The sequence below is a fragment of the Phascolarctos cinereus genome, unplaced genomic scaffold (genome assembly GCF_003287225.1).
Source record: "Phascolarctos cinereus isolate Bilbo 61053 unplaced genomic scaffold, phaCin_HiC Scaffold_6;HRSCAF=336, whole genome shotgun sequence".
In the NCBI taxonomy this organism is placed as follows: domain Eukaryota; kingdom Metazoa; phylum Chordata; class Mammalia; order Diprotodontia; family Phascolarctidae; genus Phascolarctos; species Phascolarctos cinereus.
This window is the reverse complement of record NW_027556069.1, coordinates 309558-324739: the sequence shown is the minus strand read 5'-3', so window position 1 is coordinate 324739 and position 15182 is coordinate 309558. Positions and strand designations below refer to the sequence as shown.

Sequence of the window (15182 nt, the reverse complement as noted above, 5' to 3'; positions counted from 1 at the left end):
AGGTTGAGGCCTGAGATCACTCTGCTCTCAGAGCAAGGGGCATCAAGGTAAAAGTATATCCCTCTGCTCCCTTAAATATTGTTCGTCTAGGGGATACAATATATAACTTCTGATCCCTTTGTCACTTCTGGGACAATATGTCTCTTAAAGCTATTTTCAAGACTTAAAGATGACACCAGACATCTTGGTATTTACCCAAGAGCTAATCATATAGAAGATGACAATTCTTTCCTTTTAATTACAATGACTTGTGGTCATGTTGACCACAACAACCAGCTTAGAGAGGAAAACTGAATTCCTGAACTTAACTAAAGGACATAGAAAGGAGACCTAAGCAGAATCAATTACGATGTGAAATCAATACAATATGGAGTCAATTACAAAGTAGAATTAATTTGAATTTCTCAGAAGGTAGGTGGTGGTGGTAGTGTTAGAATTCACATTTTACAGTTGAGGAAACTGAAGCAAATAGATGTTAATAGATTTGCCCAGGTTCCCACAGCTAGTAAGTGTTTAAACTCTAAAACTGTATTTAAACTAAGGTCTTCCTGACTCCAGGCCCAGTGACCTATCCACTGCCTGGTCAACATTTACTAAGTCTCTGCCATATAGAATAGACTAGTTTATCCCTTAAAAGGCAATGAGCGGTCCAGGCAGGCTTCAGAGCCCTAGGCCATTTCCCCTGTCTCTCCTCCCCATCCTCCTTTCTCCCCTTCCCTTTTCCCTGCCTAGTTCAGCCCAGTTCAGCCTGGCCTGGCCTGGCTCCTAGGGGTGACCAGAAGCCCCCCAGCAGATGCCCAGGTAGTATATATCTGCCTGTTAAAGTTAGCAAAAGGAAAACAACTTTTTGAGTAATAAAGATGCCTCCTAAATTCAAGCACCTAAATGATGATAATGTCACTGGTTCTATGAAAAGTGAAATGAAAAATCTTTTGGAAGATGAGGATTTTTTCCTAATGGGCCCATCTGGACCAAAATTTGGACCTTGTTAGGCATGGATGAAGTAATTGATGGCATTCAAGAGAATATTACAAAAGTGATTGACAGAGGAGAGAGATTCGATGAGCTGCAAGACAAGTCAGAAAGCTAATCAGAGAATGCAAACAGCTTCCAAGATAGATGTGGTGGTGTGGATGTGAACTGAAGGCCATCAAGGCTCTGCTTGCTGCTATCCTTTTGCTGGTGATTATCATTCTATTGTCCTGAAATGTCTGACTTAATTTAATGACCAGAGATCTCCATTAAAACAGTTCTGTGGCAATAAAAAAAGAAATTTGCTGCATAATTTAATGAAATATGTATGACTTTCAAGTTTTTTTTTTCCTCAAGAAGTAAAAAGAGGCAAGTGTCCAGTTCAAATTGGAGCATTGACAAGTTCCTGATTTGCCTACTCCCCTTCACCAAAATATTCAAAATAGGTATGGGGTGTTCAGGGAGGACTAGAACCTCTGGTATGAGGGCTTGCTGAACCCTTTTTAAGGCTTCTCATACACCTTTGGCGTCCACATGTCCTCCAACTCTTACCTGTGCTCAGAGAAATTGTAACATGTGCAGCAGTGACACCCCAGTAAAACTGTCTTGGCAGACTGGCTAAACAAGGTTAAGGGTAACTGAAAGGCCTCAAACGCCCTGGTAAGTTAGGGGAATGTCTACTCCAAGCATATGAAGACTTCCTCTGGCAGAATGGGCAGATGAGAACATTTTGTTCTAACAGACACAGCCATGAAGGTGGCTGAAGTAGGTGCTAAGGAATGCTCAGAGCTTGGTCAGACATCAAAGATGCCAACATCATCTACTGCATCCCAGGCCATTGCCAGTCATCCTGACTTTTGTCCTTCCACTGAGCTTTGATGACTCTGGAAGAGTAAGTGAGGCTGACAACTTCGTGTAGCTCTGCCTCATTTCAATCCAATTTGTGAGGGGGTCAGGACATCATAGGTCCTTTTCAAAAAATGAAGGATGAACAACAACAATAAGAATTTGTATATTTAAACATTTAAATATTTAAACATTAATGATAATATTTATAATTTACTACTGTAAACTAGAGAGGTAGGGATTTATTACATCAAGTTCAAAGATAGAGTGGGAGATAAGAAGATGTAAAGAGATTCAACATTATGTAAAAAGGTATGGGTACTATTCAGTTAATGACTACAAAATGTAGGAAATGAAGGAAAGTGTGATAGAGAACAGTTATTAGACTGACTACCAAACTGAAGCCACCAAGCATTCAAACTCTACTCCAGAAAGTGCAACTCCGATGGGTTGGCCATGTTGTTCGAATGCCAAACATACACTTGCCAAAAAGACTATTTGATACAAGGACACTCTCAAGGTCTCTCTTAAGAACTTTGGAATTGATTGTGTGACATGGGAGACACTGGCACAGGACTGCAAAGCATGGCATGCCTATATCAGAGAAGGCGCTGTGTTCCATGAGCAAAGCAGAGAATTCACCTCAAATTTCACATGGACTATTTGTGCCCAATTTGTGGTAGAGCATTCCAAGCTCGTATTGGTCTGATCAGCCACAGTGGAATGCACTGTGACTTGACTCTAACATAGTGATGTTATTTTGGTCCTTTTCAAGAACCAAGGACAACCAACTACAAAATGTTTAACTTTTCTCATGTAAAAAAAAAATGGGTTTTGGAAATGGTTTCCATATGTTTGTGGAGAAACTAATGTTTTCAATACTGCTACTTTCAAATGTGACTAAAGACATTCCAGTAAACCTGTTTTGCCTGTATATAGAATTTGTGACAACTATTTTACTGTGACACTAATGGATTTCGATCAATCTTAAAGCGCAATCTGGCACAGTTAAGGTAGGAAATGAGATTGAAGAAAAGGAGAGCATCAGTGGAGTTTTGGGAATGGCTCCTACATAGCAGCACATTGCAATCGAAAACCGTCAGCTTTCATTTCCCTCCAGTAATAGGAGAAACATGAAGAGATCATGAGTGAAGTTTATTTCAGTGATTTGCTTTCAACAAAACTTTTTTCCAGAGCTACTTACAAGTAACAATAATCAGTTGCTTTGAGTCTGCCAACCTTTCCCTGCTCCCCATCTCTCCCCTGGTAGAAGATGGCCAAAAAGCAAGCAGCATGATATAAGAGAAGCCCCCAGGAGCCTGAAGAATCCACAAATGGGATCATCTGTACCTGAAAAATCACGTTGGCTAATGGTAAAAGTTTAACGTTTTTCTTGACCTATTTTCACTTAACAAATAATTAAAGGCAGGTTTTTAAAGCTAAGTAGTGCCAGCATACTTGTGTTCTTCCAGCAAGCCAAAAAGAAAATACAATATCCATTCAAAAGGATGGCCAAGTCCCATGATGAAAACGGAATGATTTCACTGTTGCAGGCTCCTGTGTCCCTGACAGTGTTTATTTTCCGGTGAATATGAGAGAGAAAGATATACGCATACCAGGGGATAGCAAGCATAGAACAAGCTCCATTTATTGATTTGAGAGTTAGGATTTTTATACCCCACTCGTGGGAACAGCACCCAGAGTGGAAAAGGCAGAAGTATCAACAATAGTTTTTCTCATGGGAACAGTAACTGGGGGGAGTCCCCCCAAAGTCATCTCCTCACTTCCCAGTTATCTTTCAAGGTCCTTTTGTTCTCAAGGGAAAGGCAGCACAAGGGAGGGGTCTGAGAGCCTACCTTCTGACTTAGGTGGCTCATGGATTTTAGAACAGGCTGGAAGTAAAATCCGGCCTGGCCTAAATCCTCAAACCCATCAGTGCAAGCCCTCAACAGTCTCCCCTCTTCTGACTGTTTAAGTTGAGAAGATGAAGTGATGTAAAAATCTCACCTAAAGTATGGTGAGTGTACTTTAACAAGCAGGGAAGGAGGAAACATGAAATCAACACAAAACATAGCCAAGGTAAAAAATGCAATAACAAACTTAATACATTCTTAAAAGGATTAAGTTGATCAATCCAATTTAACAATTTGTTTGCAATATCTTGAGGATCAGTATCATCAATATAAGACTCAGCAATTTCATGTTGTATTTTAGATAGTAGGTTAATTTTCTATGTAATATTTTCAGAGTGCCATGCACCTTGGAGTTTCTTTAATATTTTTTCAATGGTTACATGCTAAAGAAAAAAAAAAAAGGATGGCCAAGTTCCATGATGAAAATGAAATGATTTCACAGCAGTTTTGTCCACTCATTCTTGTGTCTGGAAGGCCCATCTTCATATATTTTGAATATAAAGTAAGATACAATATGGAAAATGGCAATATTTAATAAGGAAAATGAGTCTATATGTTACTTATTTAAGGAATTCTGTTGCTACAAAACATGTAAAACACAGAACTCATTTTTTAATTTCTCTTTTTAAAGTATTTTGATTTATCAGCAATCACTTCCAAATGCTTTTGAGCTTAAAATTTTTCTCTCCCTTCCTCCCTCCCTCCCGAAGACAGCGCACAATCTGGTATAGGCTATACATATATATTCCTATTAAACATATTTTCACATTAGTGATGTTGTAAGTAAGAATCAGAACTGATAGGAGGAACCACCAGAAAGAGGAAACAAAACTCAACAGAAGAAAGAAAAGATGGCAAAAAGTATACTTCAATCTGCATTCAAATTCCATAGCTCTTTCTTTGGATGTGGATCGTATTTTCCATCACAAGGCCTTTGGAGATGTCTTAGATCCTTGTATTGCTGGGAAGGGTTAAGTTTATCATTATTAGTCATCATACAATGTAGCTGGGCAGAGATACTGGAGTGGTTTGCCATTTCCTTCTCCAACTCTTTCCAGATGAGGAAACTGAGGCCAACAGGGTGAAGTGACTTACCCAGGTCATGTAGCTAGTAAGTGTCTGAGGCTAGATTTCATCTCAGGAAGATGAGTCTTCCTGACTCCTGCCCAGGCTCCATCCACTGTGTCACTGGAGCTCATGGACAGGGGAAGGGGGTGACTGGATCAGACAGTTGCTAGATGTGAACAACCTCGCTTATCAAGTTGGGAAGGAGCAAAGGGCTTCCCGCCATCTGATGTAATAAGATGTCCTGAGGTTGGTTGAAAACTTAGCTACGCCTCTGATACACCAAAAGACATCCTAGCATCTGCTTTAACAGTTGAGCCTCTGGGACTCTGATGAGGCAGAGCCCTTAGGCCTGTCTGAGAGTTGATCAAAGGGGAAGGTTGGGAAGGAGCTAGCCCACAGGGCATGGGGGATTGACTAAATGAGCTCAGCAGGGAGCTGTACACCTGTGGGCAGGAACTTTCTGGGGACTTCCATCCAAACAGGGTGAGTTGTCTAAAGTCCAGTGCCCTTTCCCCTGGACACTCAAAGTCCTTGTAGGAGAGTGGGCCACAGACTTTTTCTGGAAGTTAACCAAGTCTGGCTAATTGATATCGACCCACTAATCCGTGGGGAGCACACCAGTGGGAGCTCCTGTATGGCTCCAGATTCAGTTAAAGTTTTGCCTATGGGAAACGTACAGCGTTATGAATGAAAGAAATAAGAGCTTGTGATGTCCAACAGGCAGCACTGATCTGTCAAGCTAAAAAGTAAACCTTCCAGCCAGTTAACTTGCATATAGCCAGATGGCCCAATGATTTTCTGTTTGCACTCTCTGGATGTGCCCAAACTACATATGGGAAATGTACATTTGTGGGTCGACCACAGCTTTGTGTGGAGAAATTGCCAGGGATGTATTCAGGAACAGCTTTAGGACATGACAAGGCCCCCGTTCTGGACGGACACCTGATAACAGCCAAGCATGTGGAGGCGGAGGGGAGAAACCTTGTTGATCCTTCTCAGATGCTTGGAGAGGGCTGGTTCAGTTCATCCAGCTCTTCCCTCCCAGGGTGGCCGCACCATCCCTGTGATCGAGGCCAGCTGTCATCATCTTCCTTTCTGCTCCTTAGTTCCAGGGAGGAGAAGAGCCAGCTGCCAGTACAACTGCAGCTTCTCAGGACTCTGTCCCAGCCCCAGTACCACCCCTGCTGCTGCCAGCTCTGCTCCTACAGCTCACTGGTGGTGCCGCAGTGGATGGAGCAGTGGACCTGGAGTCAGGAGGACCTGAATGCACCTCAGACACGGACTAGCTATGTGACCCTGGGCAAGTCACTTCAGTGCTGTCTGACTCGGTTTCCTCACCTGTGAAATGGGGAGAATAACAGCCCCTATTTCCCAGGGTTTTTGTGGGGGTCAAAGAGATAATATTTGTAAAGCGCTTATGAGGCACAGTGCCTGGCACGTGCTGGTTGCTCTAGAGATGCTTGTTAATGTATCGATCGATCGTTCCCGAGTCCTAAATTGAGTCCCCTCGTTGCTGTCCCTCCAGCTCCAGGAGCCATGTGAGTGATCTTTTTTCTCCCAGAGGCATGCTGCTCAGGAAGCCTCTTCTCTCTCTAAAAGGCCCAGTCTCTGAATTCTCAGACTCTGGTTACCATGGAGGCAATCCAGCAGACTAGCACTGCCTAGACAAATTCCCTTTTCTGTTACAAGACAACAATGTAGCCTAGCTGGGCTCATGCTTCCTAAGAAATGCTCCTCCTCTGACTAGGATTTAGGAACACTGTCCACAAGCCCCCCCTTCTTGGTGGCTGGGGGTGGGGGAGGAGGGAGAAGCTAAGTGTGGCTAAGCTCATGTCTGGTCTGCTCCTATCTGACAGGTGTTTCTGTGGCAACACTTGATACCACTGTCCTGGTTACCGACCTCTTTGACTGGAAAAGTGGCCTAACAGGCACTCTCCTCCCAGAAACAAATGGGAAGAAAGCTCTAGGCAAACACATGTGACTCCCCTGAGCTTCTGTCCTAAGGGAGACATGAATAATTGGGACCGGGGAGTGGGGGGGCCCCCTCTCGCAGTGAAATCTCTACAGACACTGCCTGCTCACATTCCATACACTGTACTCTGGGAGAAAGGGACAAGGGGAAAAGAGGCCCGTTCGGACTGTTGGGTGACTTTTGTAAGCCATCAGAAAGGGCAGCTCCTCTCACCAAAGAGGGGCCATTCTCCCAAGCTTCCTGGACGAATGAGCCTTGTTGGGGCAGCCCCAGACACCAGGACCCACCCCCTAGGAGGTGCTCCAAAGAAACCCCTTCCCCTTGGTGCAGCCACAGCCATACCTGAGACCTCATCGCCCTCATAAGAAGGATCAAGTGAGTGCGCCCATGCCCCCCAGGAGGAGGTGTGTATCAAACACGGGCACACTGCTCTGCAGGCTCTTCAAGGTGAGTTCACGAAGCAAACTCCCTTGGCCAACACCCAGCCAGAGGGGACAGAGTCTCGGAATTAAGTGACTTAAACAGGAAAATCTGTGCAAGGAGACCAGTCTTTAAGAGGGTGGGTGAGCCTAGCCAGAAGAGGCTCCAGCTGCTCATGGTTCTGTTCATTTCATGGTGCCAGGGTTCTTCTGATTCGCAATCAGTTCCCTGCCGGCCCTGACCCTGGCCCTGGCACTGGCAGGGGGCCTGCACCCCTGTGTCCTCCACTCTTTAGAGCCCCAATGTTCTTGGACTTTCCCCTCCCCTGAGAAGCTTCTGTGTCCCATGATGGTTTGGCCCCTCCTTCCAACTGGGAAAATGACCCAGGGCCAAGGGTTCAGTTCAGTCCAGCAACTCAACATCTGTCGAGCGCCCTCTAACCCTGTGGGCGAGGCACTGGGCTGGGGGCAGGGGTGGGTGAGGGAAGGTGACCCTGATTGTGGGAGAGGGAAGTTTAGGGCCCAACGACGGCTTGAGAGGGAGAAGAAGGGAGGGCCCGCTCTGACCTTAGCTCACACCTATTAGCATCCTTCTCACCCACTCATTCTCAGCCCTCTTCACATCTCCCTGCTCCTGAATGGATGGAGGCTGTTGGGAAGTGCAGTTTTTCCTCTCAGGAAGTTCTGGCTATCATAGCTATCTCTGATCTAATCCTAACTTCCTATTGTTCCTGCTTGCCCAACCCCTCCCTCCTCCTCAACCTAGTCTTCACCCTCCCTCTCAGCCAGGATACCTCTTAGCCATCTCCAAACTCTGCAGCCCCTAACTGTAGCCTTGCACATGCTGCATCCCCTCCCACCCTTTCCCCTCTTGCTCCTCTCTAGGGGTCGTCTTCCCCAGATGGGATGTAGGCACCTTCAGGGCACAGACTGTCTTGATATCTTGTATTTGTGACCCCAGCACTTACTGGGGGCACATATAAATATGTGCACATATAAGAAGCAATTCCAGAAATGCCTTTTCATTTCCTTACTCTTTCGGGCCATCCCCTCTGCTCTGTTTGACTTTCCTCCCCTCCCAATCTCTGTCATTTACTTGACCAAATAACCTTAAACTGTCTTCTGCTCTTGAATCCCTTCCTCCCTTGTGCAGTTGTCACTCATGATTTTTCAAATGCCAGTCCTATATTACTTCGGCTGGGGAATGCTATGCCACCATGCTGCCTGAGTCTCATCATACTCCCTGTGCTCTGTAAACTCCCTATGGCAACCCTCCCTTAAACATGGCAGCTGAGGACCTTGCCGCATACTTTAATGTGGCAATTGAAGCCATAGTCAGTGAGCTCCTTCTCCTATTCTCTCCTTTTTTAAAAATCTGATTGACATCATCTCCCTTTCTCTCTTCTTTTACACTATACTCTGATGAAAAGGTGGTCCCTCTCTTCAAAGATGCCAGCTCCTCTACACATACCCTTGGTACCCTCCTCAAGCTCCTTTTGGAAATAGACCCCTCAATCAAACCTCTTGACCTCAATCCTTTAATCTTCAATTCCTCCCTATCTACTGCATTTCCTCGATGCCTATTAACATATCCAAGTATCCTTCATTCGTCAACTCCAAACAAACCTTACCAGTCTCTCAAGCTCTCTTTTTCTCAGTCAAACTTCTAGAAAAAGCTGTTTGTATTCTTCTCATCCACTTCCTCTTCTCTCATTCCTCAGTGCTTGGCAATCTGGCTTCTGACCTCATCACTCAACTGAAACTATTCCCTCCAAAGTCACCAATTAATTATCTTTTAATTGCCAACCTGAATGGCCATTTTTTCCAATCATCCTTTTATCTTCTTGCTAGCATTTGACACTGTTGACCACTCTCTCCTCCTGGCTATTCTGTCTCCTCTGAGTTTTTGTGGTGTTCATCTCTCTTGGCTTGCCTCCTACCTGTCTGAGTGCTCTTTCTCAGGCTCCTTTGCTTGTTATCATCCATATCATATTCCTGAGTTGTGGGTATCCCCCAAGGCTTCATCCTAAACCCTCTTCCCCTCTCCCTTTATATTCCCTCTTTCTCTCTATGAGTGACCTCATCAGCTTCCATGGGTTATTTATCATCTCTATGTAAATGACTCACACATCTTATAAATCCAGCTGTAGTCTTTCCTCTGAGCTGTAATCCAGCTGGATGTTCTTCGGGCATCTCAAACTCAATGTGTGCAAAATAGGGTTCATGATGTTCCCCCCAAACCATCCTTCTTCCAAACTTTCTCATTTCTGTCGAGGGCAATATCACCCTTACAAGTCATTTGGGTTTGCAACATGAGTATTGTCTACATCTCCTCATTGTTATCCCACATACTCAATAAAGGGATGAATCTAGCTCTTTCTACCTCCCCATCATCTCTCGATTCCATTCTTTCCACTCAAAAAGCCACCAGTCTAGTTCAGCTCCTCATCACCTCTCACCTGGACTATTGCTATAGGCATCTAATTGGTTCCCCTGCCCCAGTCGCCCCACAACCCAATCCATACTTTACAGAGCTGCCAGTGACTTTCCTGAAGTGCAGGTCTGACTGTCTCTTTTCTCTTCAGTAATCTTTAGTGGCTTCCTATTCAAAGACCAACTATAAACACCTTTCTTTGGCATTTAAGAACCCTTCATACTCTGACCCCAAACTATTTTCTGTGCCTTACTTATTACACATTGCTTTCCTTCATGTACCCTATAGCCCAGCCACATTAGACATCTTAACTGCCCTAAAATACCACATTCCATCTCTTTTCCATGCCTTTACTTTCATTGCTCCTCATACCTAGAGTACACTCCTTCTGCCTCTTGGAATCCTAAATTTCCTTGAAAGCTCAGCTTAACCACCACCTTCTTTGTGAAGCCAGTCCTTGTCCCTCAGCTGCTAGTGTCTTGTTGCTCCCTCTCAATGTATCATGTATCTGTTCTCTAGAAAACCATATATGTACACAGCATCTCCCCTTCTTAGCTTATTATGTTCCTTGAGTGAAGAGACTTCTTCCCTTTTGTCTTTGTATTCTCAGTTCCTAGTGCAGTGCCTGAAACACAGTAGATGCTTAATGAATATTTGTTGACTGATTGATTGATGTTTTGAGACTGACAATTTTGGTTACTTTTAAGGGAAACTGGTAACTTGGCTACTTTTAATGCATAAAGCCTGTGCATTCAAAAGAATCAGACCCCAGACAAGTCCTCCTCAATATAACTCTTTTATCAATGGCATTCTCCTGACTGAGAGGGCTTGGGTACACCAGAGATGTGATATTCATCCTTCCCCCTCTACTTGTGATAGGACCATTATCCACCAGGGTAGCCCCACAATTGCCCAACACAGTGAAGCTAGTCTCTCCCACTCACCCCACCCACAAAGATGACAAAGCCATACATGGGACTTGACTGGTCTAGAGAGCTAAGGCTCAAGCCGTCTTCTTTGATGCAACTTCCTGGTAACCTCTGGCTCTCTGAAGTGCCTTTCTGGACACCTAAGGGTATAAAAGGCCCACCCAGGTAAAGTCAAGGGACCTTCAGACTTGGCTGTTGCCCTAAAACTTTGTGAGTCACCACACCCTGCCCTGCACATGACCAAGCACATTTCCACTTGGATGCAAGGGGGGAATACATCGACCCAACTGAAGCCCTATAGTATCTTTGTTGAATATCCATTCTATGGTGTTACTAAATAAGCCCCCTTATGTTAACATTTGAATGACCCATGACTACCTCTTTTTGTACCAACATCAAACCTGAACTAAGAGTCCCAGCTTAAGTAAGCCCCACCCTTCTCACCCTTCTCCCAAAATACTGTATACTGTGACATCTACAAGTGTCTGAATCTATGTATAAGTGAGTCTCTGTACATGTTTGCCAGTGGATACTAAAAGAAATGAAGCTATATAATATAAAAACTCCTCTGAGTTAATAAATCTCTGAACATAGAAATTCAGCATCCATTACTGTGTCTTAACAAACCATCCTTTCTGCCCTTCTTGAATGTTTATTCACATAGCCTTAATGTTGGACATTGTCGATTTAACATGTGGACCCAGTCTCCCCAAATGCCCCTATTTTTTCCTGTCACCTTGACTTTCTTTTCCTTTTCCAGAAGACAAAGCTTTTAATCCCACAATTAGGGAGAAAGTGTAAAGTGCAAATAACTCTGGAAGGAGTAGCACTTTGACTTAAAATTATGTTAAAGTATGTTAGAGGTGGATCTAATACCAACACGCAGGTTCAATTTGGGGACAGAATGAGGCACTCATAAATCATTGAACAGTCAACAAAACAAAGGCTTATTTTACCTTAAAACAGCAAGGATATAGAACAAGGATACAATGGCACGTCTTCAGCTTTGGCAACTTGGCCTCCCTCACCTCCTTTTAGAAATGTGTCTGGTCAGTTGGCACTCATGAAGTCTGAGATGCTTAGACTCCACATGACTGAGACTTTTTATTACTCTAGGTATCCAGGAAGCTTCCTTGGAGCCAATGAAACCCTGGGGACAGCTTTGTCTCTGCTTCTTTTAGGGAAAGTCAATCTCTACAGGCATGGAATTAAAAGATATTTGCTCCTTGGAAGGAAAGCTATGGCAAATCTGGACAGCAGACTAAAAAGCAGAGATATCACCTTGCCAACAAAGGTCCAAACAAAGGTCAAAGGTACGTTTTTTTTCAGTAGTGGCATATGGCTGTGAGAGTTGGACTATAAGGAAAGCTGAGTACCACAGAATTGACGCTTTCAAATTGTGGTACTGGAGAAGACTTTTGAGACTCCCTTGGACAGCAGGAGGTCGAATCAGTCAATACTTAAAGTAATCAATTCAGGCTATTTACTGGGAAGTCAAATACTGAAACTCATGTTTAAATACTTCGGCTGCATAAAAAGAAGATGAGACTCATTGGAAAAGACCCTGATGTTGGGAAAGATTGAAGGCAAAAGGAAAAAAGGATGATAGAGAATGAGATGGATAGGTGTCATGGAAACAATGAACATGAACTTGGGCAGACTTCTAGAGACAGTGGAGGATAGGAGTGCCTGATGTGTGCTGTGGTCCATGGAATCATGGAGAGTCAGACACAACTGAACAACATATTTGTTGGAAGATGCAAAGAGGAGGGATCTGGACCTACCTCATGCTGTGGGTGGGAGGGAAAGAAGCTGCTTCAGGAAAAGCTAGTAAATATTAGTCTGATCATAGGGTGTATATATATATATATATATATATATATATATATTATATATATATATATATATATATTTTTTTTTTTTTTTTTTTTTCTTTGCCTGAGAGCATTTTTGGTTGGAGGAGAGGGAACTGAGCACAGAGTTTGGGCAGGTGAACATTACCTACCACCTAAATCTGATTTAGGAAGGATGGATGTAAAGAAGGGAAGAAATAAGCATTTATTAAGTGCCTACTATGTACCAAGCACTATACTAAGAACTTTAGAAAAATTATCTCATTTGATCTTCACAACAACCCTGGGAGCTACTTACTATTATTATCCCCATTTTACAGCTGATGAAACTGAGGCAGAAAGAGGTTAAATGACTTGCTTAAAGTTACACAACTAGTAAGTGTTTGAGGCTGGACTTGAACTCAGGTCTTCTTGATGGGCCCAGTGCTTTATCTTATGTACCACCTTGTTGCTTAGGGTTAGAGAGGTGAAATTAGAGCCTGTTTGACATCAAGCTTCCAGGAAAAAAAAAAGGTTGGGGTTGACTGATTAACTAATTCTTACTCTGCCCAGAGTACAGAGATGATTGCCCTGCTATAGATGCCCACTTACCTGGGATCATATTTAGGGTTTGGGAATGGCCAGTTAATATTTAGTCACCTACAATCCCAGCTCCAAAGCTTTCAGTCTGAAGATCACTTTGGCTGGATGAGTGACCCTGTACAGACCACTCATTATGCTGCTCTAATTCTCCACTGCAAATAAACCCAAATAGGATTAATGAGGAGAATAGCACTGGTTTTTTTGTTTGTTTGTTTGTTTGTTTGTTTGTTTAATGAGGCAGGAGAAGATATGTTCAGGCAGCTAGCTGATACAGTGGATAGAGTGCCAGGCCCAGAGTCAGGAAGACTACTCTTCCTCAGTTCAAATCTGGCCTCAGACATACTAGCTCTGTGACTCTGCATAAGTTTGCTTCCCCCTGTTTGCCTCAGTTTCCTCATCTGTAAAATGAGTTGGAGAAGGAAATGACAAGCCACTCCAGTATCTTTGCCAAGAAAACCTCAAATAGGTTCATGAAGAGTTGGACACAACTGAAAAAACAAGGGAACAACAACAACAAAGAAGATATAGTGTGTTTATTTTAATTCCCTCAAAATTTAACACTCTTCCTTACTTTTATCTTTCTCTTGAGTACCACCATTCTTTCAACAACCCTGATTTTTGATGGTAGATTCACTCTGGACTCTTTTCATTTCTTCATTCCCCATATTCAATCAGTGCCCAATTCTCATCAATTTCCCCTCTTCAATATCTCTCACATCCATTCCCTTTTCACCACTTACACTGCTGCCTCCCTAGTACATACCCTCTTCTCTTCTTGCCTGGACTATTGCAATAGCCTCTTAACCAGTCACACTGCCTCCAACCTATCCTTTTCACAGCTGCCAAAAAGATATGACTATAGCATGTGCTTTGGAGTGACTATCCCAGCTCCCACTTGACCTGGCAAGTCTGGATCCTAGGGGAAGGGATGGAGCTATGTCCCCTCAGAGTCCTAGGGTTAACTCTGAGGAGCTAGATGATGACTACCTTGTTAAGATAATAGGAGACCCTCTGTTTGCCAGAGCTAAAGCCCAACAAGCAGGCTATGCCCCAAGCTTGCCATAACAATACTTCTTTGCTCACCAGGTGTTCTCTGAGCTCAGACAAGCACCGGACAAGTACCAGTGTTCTGGTCACGAAGGCCTGCTATGAATCAAACTTGTCGTATTGTTGCTGTCAGGGCTATAGCTCACTGCATAGCCATTGGTATAAGTATTGAGATCTCCTCACATTCAGATCTTCCCCACCAGGTGGGGTCTCACACATGGGTCCTTGCTTGTAAGCCTTTCCCTCCCTTTGAAATGAGACTTTTGTTTGATTCCTGACTCTCTTGTCTCTAGCCTGCTCTGTTCAGCTCCAGCCACCCACTGGTTAGGGCTGGCTCTGTCCAGTTGACAGACTCTAACTATAAACGTGCTCACAAGCCCCAATTTGTGTGCTCCCCACCTCCCATGATTATCAGCTGATATCAGTCAACTAGACTTAGCTTTTAGAAAGGAGGCAAAAGTTGGCACAAATATCCCATCCCCCAGCTCTCTGAAAGTCTGCGATCCATTCTTCCACTGGTATATACAGACTCCAGGGGAAGGTGAGCTCAAGCTCAGAGAGAACATGTAGTCAAGGGGTGATTCACAGCTCCTGTAAGTCCTTTTGCCAATGTCTTCATGTTGTTCCCTTTAGGTTTGGTGTAGTTCTGCTGGTTGCCTTGCAAGGCATTGAATCTGACTCTTCCCATCACAGTCAGTTGATCCTTGGCCACTGACATAGATACTACCACATGTGCTAAGACTAGGACACCAATCAAAAAATCCAAATTCTCTGTCTGGAGTTCACAATACCTTAGTCTGGCAAAGAAGGAGAATAAACTGAGGCTGAGGAGCTTTCCTCATCCCTTTCCCAAACCCAAGTGACTCCTTCTGAGGAGCTTGGTTGGAAACCTTCACTCTGAAGGGGCTAGATGCTGGAATCCTTGATTTCTTCCTGAAGTCTCCTGCAGTTCAAGTAGCACCACCTCAAGCAACAGGGCCAGTGGGTGTGGAGAGGAGGAGAGAAATCCCTGCTTCCCCCTGAAGAGAGATCTCACTTCACAATTGCTCTAAGTCTTGCCTGCCTGTTCCCTTCTAACTTCTCTCAGCCAATCACTAGATGATTCCTGTATGGTGTTGTCTTCATCCCATAGGATCAATAATTTTTT

General features: G+C 43.9%; 1 pseudogene; it reads left to right on the top strand.

The window, feature by feature from the left end:
- The first annotated feature begins 464 nt into the window (after positions 1 to 464).
- Positions 465 to 1228, top strand: LOC110202216 (vesicle-associated membrane protein 4 pseudogene; annotated as a pseudogene).
- Positions 1229 to 15182: the final 13954 nt, after the last annotated feature.